Source organism: Salvelinus sp. IW2-2015, unplaced genomic scaffold (genome assembly GCF_002910315.2).
Source record: "Salvelinus sp. IW2-2015 unplaced genomic scaffold, ASM291031v2 Un_scaffold2397, whole genome shotgun sequence".
NCBI classification, from domain to species: domain Eukaryota; kingdom Metazoa; phylum Chordata; class Actinopteri; order Salmoniformes; family Salmonidae; genus Salvelinus; species Salvelinus sp. IW2-2015.
Window position 1 is genome coordinate 81981 of NW_019943719.1, and position 7684 is coordinate 89664.

At 44.1% G+C, this 7684-nt stretch overlaps 1 protein-coding gene across 1 annotated transcript in view; it reads left to right on the forward strand.

Moving 5' to 3' along the window:
• The window catches only part of LOC112073862 (PDZ domain-containing RING finger protein 4-like), a gene marked incomplete at its 3' end in the record, with an annotated part of 81359 nt that overhangs the window by 68240 nt on the left and 5435 nt on the right, over positions 1–7684 (forward strand). The window lies entirely within an intron of this gene.

The following is a 7684-nucleotide window of genomic DNA, read 5'->3' on the forward strand; positions in this document are numbered from 1 at the left end:
GTAAACCGTAAAATAGCTAATGGTATATTAGTCTCTGCTCCGAGCTGCTATTTCCCTTCTACAGATAGAAGTACATCAATCACTCCAGTCCCCTCAGTAATCCATGAAGCTGAGAGGAGCTTTACGCCTGCTGTTACCCTCTTGAAGACTCTGTCACACGAGACACACGCACACACGCACAGGCATGCACACACAGACACAGACACGCTCGCTCACACACGCACAGGCAGCACACACAGACACAGACACGCTCGCTCACACACACACAGGCATGCACACACAGGCATCAGGCAGGGCTGGCGTTGACATGTTAGTGGATAAAGGCCTTTCTCCATCAGCACCACTGTCTGTCTGTCAGTACAGTCTATTAAGATATTGATGGGGAGTCCAGGATCAATAGAACACACTAGAGGGGTCTAAAGCATCTACTGCCATTCCTCCCTCCCTCTCTACTGTTATTCCTCCCTCCCTCTTACTTCATTCCTCCTCCCTCTCTACTGTCATCTCCATCCCTCTCTACTGTCATTCCTCCCTCCTTCTTCTACTGTCAGTCCTCCATCCCTCTCTACTGTCATTCCTCCCTCCTTCTCTACTGTCATTCCTCCCCCTCTCTACTGTCATTCCTCCCTCCTTCCTCTACTGTCATCCCTCCTCTTATTTCCTCCCTCCCTCTCTACTGTCATTCTCCATCCCTCCTCTTATTCCTCCCTCCCTACTCTTATTCTCCCCTCCCTACTCTCATCCTCCATCCCTACTGTCATTCCTCCCTCCTCTTATTCCTCCCCATACTCTTACTCCTCCCTCCCTACTCTTATTCCTCCCGCCTTCTCTACTCTCATTCCTCCCTCCCTACTGTCATTCCTTTCTCCTCTTATTCCTCCCGCCTTCTCTACTCTCATTCCTCCCTCCCTCCTCTTATTCCTCCCTCCCTACTCTTATTCCTCCCTCCCTACTCTTATTCCTCCCTCCCTACTGTCATTCCTCCATCCCTACTCTTATTCCTCCCTCCCTACTCTTATCCTCCCTCCCTACTTCTATTCCTCCCTCCCTACTCTTATTCCTCCCTCCTTACTGTTCATTCCTCCCTCCCTCCTCTTATTCCTCCCTCCCTACTGTCAGTCCTCCCTCCCTACTCTTATTCCTCCCTCCCTACTCTTATTCCTCCCTCCCTACTCTCATTCCTCCCTCCCTACTCTCGTCCCCCCTCTCTACTGTCATTCCTCCCTCCCTCTCTACTGTCATTCCTCCCTCCTTACTACTGTCATTCCTCCCTCCTTCTCTACTGTCATTCCTCCCTCCCTCTCTACTGTCATTCCTCCCTCCTTCTCTACTGTCATTCCTCCCTCCCTCTCTACTGTCATTCCTCCCTCCCTCTCTACTGTCATTCCTCCCTCCTCTCTACTGTCATTTCTCCCTCCCGCTCTACTGTTATCCTCCCTCCCTCTCTACTGTCATTCCCCCTCTCTTCTCTACTGTCATTCCTCCCTTCCTTCTCTACTGTCATTCCTCCCTCCCGCTCTACTGTCATTCCTCCCTCCTTCTCTACTCTCATTCCTCCCTCCCTCTACTGTCATTCCTCCCTCCTTCTCTACTGTCATTCCTCCTTCCTTCTCTACTGTCATTCCTCCCTCCTTCTCTACTGTCATTCCTCCTCCCTTCTCTACTTCATTCCTCCATCCCTCTCTACTGCTCTCCTCCTTCATTCCTCCTCCCTCCTACTGTCATTCCTCCCTCCTTCTCTACTGTCATTCCTCCCTCCCTCTCTACTGTCATTCCTCCCTCCTTCTCTACTGTCATCCTCCCTCCCTCTTCTACTGTCATTCCTCCCTCCCTCTCTACTGTCATTCTCCCTCCCTACTCTTATTCCTCCTCCCTACTCTCATTCCTCCCTCCCTACTCTCATTCCTCCCTCCTCTTCTTCCTCCCTCCCTACTCTTATTCCTCCCTCCCTACTCTCATTCCTCCATCCCTACTTTCATTCCTCCATCCCTACTCTTATTCCTCCCTCCCTACTGTCATTCCTCCCTCCCTACTGTCATTCCTCCCTCCCTCCCTACTCTCATTCCCCCTCCCTTACCTTCAGCTGAGGTTTGATAACTAAATAGCACATCTATGAGGGAATATTGTACTTTGCCTCAGGTGTACTAAGTTTTGTGCAGAAGTAGAATCATGTGGCGAATGAGAGCTAGATGATGATTGCCCATATCTTACTTCCCTAAAGCACACCTTCAAACGTCTAAAAAAGTTAAACAAAGTAGGCTTTCTGGTTGGACTCAAAGTGTGCCATTTTAGAATCCTATTTGTCAATTTGTGCCTCTGTTCCTTCACAAGAGAAACCGGTTTCATCTTGTCGTTTCACTCCAGTAAGCCAGTGTATTGCATTTGTTGTGAGAGTCGATGGTCCTCTCTTGGGCTTTGAAAAACACTGTTCTCTGCCCACCACAGCTGCTGGGATCCATCTGCAAACACAAAACAGATGTGCCACACTCCAGCCATTTCCATTTCTATCCCTCCCTCCCCCATCCCTCCATCCCTCTATCCTCTATCCCTCCATCCATCCCTCCATTCCTTATCCCTCTATTCCTCCATCCATCCCTCCATCCCACCATCTATCCTCCATCCCTATGTCCCCCATCCCACCATCCATCACTTCATCCACCCATCCCTCATCCCTCTATCCCTCTATCCTCCTTCCCACCATCCACCCATCCCTTTATCCTCCATCCATCCCTCCATCCCACCATCCACCATCCAATCCATCCCTCCCTCCATCCTACCATCCATCCTCCCTCTATCCCACCATCCATCCATCCCTCTACCCCTCCATCCCACCATCCCTCCATCCATCTATTCCACAGTGTCCATTTTTCTTTCCAAGCCATATTTCCCTCTATCCCTGATCCGTCCATCCCTCCCTCTATCCCTGCCTTCCACAGTATCCCTTTTTCTTTCCAATGGCCATGGTCTTGGAATCATACAATCATTGCTAGGAACAAACAAACCTGGACCAGATAACTAGACCATCAGGACTTTAATCATCATTGTCTGTCTGTTGCTACAGCTGATACTGATCATTCATATTGACTCTTTACAATAATGTAGTGGTTGTGTGGACATGTGGCATTTCTTGGAGCTACGGTTGAAACTATCAACAGCGCACTTCGACAAATTATTTAGCAGAACAGCTTTTGTTTACCAGTGTGTGTTTGTGAATTAATATGGGTTTCGCATGCACACGAGAGTAGAGGTTATGACAGTGTAACTTTGATTAAATCTGTGTGATAAAATCATAAGAGGCTGTATGAATATCTAGCTATAGTCAGAAAGGGAAAAGATAGATAAGTCCACACTAACCAGGGCAGTAGTTTACACAGGAACTACAACAGACAGTTTTTGTGTGTGTGCGTACCTGTGTTTTTGAGTGGTGTGTGTGTGTGCGTGCGTGCCTGCGTTTGTGCCTGCGTTTGTGTGTGTGTGTGTGTGTGTGTGTGTGTGTGTGTGTGTGTGTGTGTGTGTGTGTGTGTGTGTGTGTGTGTGGTGTGTTGTGTGTGTGTGTGTGTGTGTGTGTGTCGTGGACGTGTTTCCCCTGATAGTAAGCAGCGAGGACGGCTTGGAGGCTAGAAACAGAGGCCTGCATCCCAAATGGCACCCTATTCCCTATATAGGCACTACTTTAGACCATGGCTGCTGGGCCCTGGTCAAAAATAGTATGCTAAAATATACATAGGGAATAGGGTAGCACTTGGGAGGCAGCCAAGAGCCCAGGCAGGACAGACTTTACCAGAGACCAGAGGGAGAGCGCGTTGGTTGGTAATATGATCATATCTTTCCAGGACTTCATATGCCATCGGCCGCCTTCTTTATCTGGTCCCAGTCCTTTGTTCCTTTCTGCAGCACAACAGAGCCTCTGTTTTGTTCCAGGATTAGTTGAGTGAGTGAGTTGAGTGAGTGAGTTGAGTGAGTTGAGTGAGTTGAGTGATTGAGTGAGTTGAGTGAGTTGAGTGAGTGAGTGAGTTAGTGAGTGAGTTAGTGAGTGAGTTGAGTGAGTTGAGTGAGTGAGTGAGTGAGTGAGTGAGTGAGTTGGTTCAGACCAAAATGGGCTAGCCTAGTTATTCAGATAGTTCTAGATTTGTAGCACAATGCTGAAGTCTGTAGCAGTGTAAAGCAAGATGGAGGGAAGGAGAATGAGGAGAGAGGTAGACTCCTATGGTCTTCTCCAGTTGCCGGTTCTGCTCGACATGAGCTCTGCCAGTGTGTTGCACAGTTTGTCTCTCAGGTGATAATGCAACATCACTTCACACGAAGTTCACTCCAGACACCAAGAAATAGGAGCATGATGTACTGTGGTGCTGTGGGCTGAGTTGGTAGGAGCATGATGTACTGTGGTGCTGTTGGGGCTGAGTTGGTAGGAGCATGATGTACTGTGGTGCTGTGGGCTGAGTTGGTAGGAGCATGAGTACTGTGGTGCTGTGGGGCTGAGTTGGTAGGAGCATGATGTACTGTGGTGCTGTGGGGCTGAGTTGGTAGGAGCATGATGTACTGTGGTTGCTGTGGGCTGAGTTGGTAGGAGCATGAATGTACTGTGGTGCTGTGGGGCTGAGTTGGTAGGAGCATGATGTTCTGTGGTGCTGTGGGGCTCAGTTGGAGGAGCATGAGTTTCTGTGGTGATGTGAGGCTCAGTTGGTAGGAGCATGATGTTCTGTGGTGCTGGGGCTCAGTTGGTAGGAGCATGATGCTTTATAATGCGTATACTATCAAGATTAACCATACATACACTATAAAGATTAACCATACACTATCAAGATAATCCATACACTATCAAGATAGACCATACACTATAAAGATTAACCATACATACACTATCAAGATAAACCATACATACACTATCAAGATAACCTACACTATCAAGATAAACCATACACTATCAAGATAGACCATACACTATCAAGATAAACCATACACTATCAAGATAGACCATACACTATCAAATAACCATACACTATCAAGATAAAACCATACATACACTATCAAGATAATCCATACACTATCAAGATAAACCATACACTATCAAGATAAACCATACACTATCAAGATAGACCATACACTATCAAGATAAACCATACACTATCAAGAAAACCATACACTATCAAGATAAACCATAACACTATCAAGAATCCATACACTATCAAGATAAACCATACACTATCAAGATAGACCATACACTATCAAGATAAACCATACACTATCAAGATAGACCATACACTATCAAGATAGACCCATACACTATCAGATAAATCCATACACTATCAAGATAGACCATACACTTCAAGATAGACCATACACTATCAAGATAAACCATCCATACACTATCAAGATAATCCATACACTATCAAGATAGACCATATACTATCAAGATAGACCATACACTATCAAGATAAAACCATACATACACTATCAAGATAATCCATACACTATCAAGATAGACCATACATACACTATCAAGATAAACCTTACACTACCAAGGTAAACCATACACTTCCAAGGTAAACCATACATACACTATAAAGATTAACCATACACTATCAAGATAATCCATACACTATCAAGATAGACCATACCATATAAAGATAACCTTACATACCTATCAAGTAAACCATACATACACTATCAAGATAGACCATACACTATCAGAAAAACCATACACTATCAAGATAGACCATACAACTATCAAGATAAACCATACACTATCAAGATAGACCATACACTATCAAGAGAAACCATACACTATCAAGATAAACCATACATACACTATCAAGATAATCCTTACACTATCAAGATAAACCATACACTATCAAGATAAACCATACACTATCAAGATAGACCATACACTACAAGATAAACCATACACTATCAAGATAAACCATACACTATTCAAGATAAACCATACACTATCAAGATAATCCATACACTATCAAGATAAACCATACACTATCAAGATAGACCATACACTATCAAGATAATAACCATACACTATCAAGATAGACCATACACTATCAAGATAGACCATACACTATCAGATAAATCCATTACCACTATCAAAGAAGACCATACACTATCAAGATAGACCATACACTATCAAGAAACCATCCATACACTATCAAGATAATCCATACACTATCAAGATAGGACCATTACACTATCAAGATAGAAACCATACACTATCAGATATAACCATACATACACTATCAAGATAATCCATACACTATCAAGATAGACCATACATACACTATCAAGATAACCTTTACACTACCAAGGTAAACCATACACTTCCAAGGTAAACCATACATACACTATCAAGATAGACCATACACTATCAAGATAAACCATACATACACTATCAAGATAATCCATACACTATCAAGATAAACCTTACACTACCAAGGTAAACCATACACTTCCAAGGTAAACCATACATACACTATCAGGATTAACCATACGTACACTAGCAAGATAAACCATACACTAGCAAGATAAACCATACACTAGCAAGATAAACCATACACTTGCAAGATAATCCATACATACACTATCAAGATAAACCATGCATGCACTATCAAGATAAACCAATAGTAGCGAGCCTGGTGGGTGTTCTTGTGTTTTCTACTGACTTATAATGCAAAGATAATAAAGTTTCTACTTTGTTCTTTTCCACTTCATCATTTCATTCTAACTTATTCCATGAACAGTCGTGCACCGCAAGCAAAACACTAAAAACTGAAAGCCGTAATTTGAATACAACTGCAAGAGAATTGTGCTGCGTTTACCTTTTTCTGAGAGACTATCTAAATTACAATCTCTGCTTTCAGCATTATACCAAGCACATTCTCTGAGGTATTTCAAACCCACTGTTACTTTTTCCAGTCCAATGAATGGACTAAATGAAGCAATGATTTTTCCCTCTGACAGAAAACTGTTCTGTGTGTTCAGTACTGTCTGACTCTTATGATGATGCATAGAGTCAGTGATGTAGAACTGCATCACTGTGTAGAACCGAGGATTTTACTTAAACACGTGTTTCTCAAAGTGTTTTCTTGACTGATGTCGTCTGTTTATCATATTGTTTTAGTTTATCCAGAATCAGTAAAGATGTCTGTAGGTGTGGTGATTAGCTTATTGGTCATATTGAATGGTCTCCACACCGCTCCGGAGTAAAGTTTTTCCTAGGGACATATCTAGGATCAGATCCCCCTCCCCCAATCCTAACGTTAACCACTAGTGAGGGAAATGCGAAACTGACCCAAGGACAGCATATTGGGGCAACTTCACCCTACACCTCAGCACCATAGGAATATTAGTTGGTTATCAATCGTATATCTAGGAACATGACATCATACATTTTCTGTGACTCGGGAAGTGGTCATGGGGTACCCAGGTGCGACCAGAACATACTTACAAAACCCCCAACTCCCAACAACTCCCAGAAGAACCCCCAACTCCCAACAACTCCTGAAAGAACCCCCAACTCCCAACAACTCCCGAAAGAACCAACAACTCCCAGAAGAACCCCCAACTCCCAACAACTCCCATTTTGGAGTTGTTGGAGTTGGGGGTTCTTTCAGGAGTTGTTGGGGGTTCTTTTGGGAGTTGTTCGTTCTTTCGGGAGTGTTGGAGTGGGGGTCTTTCA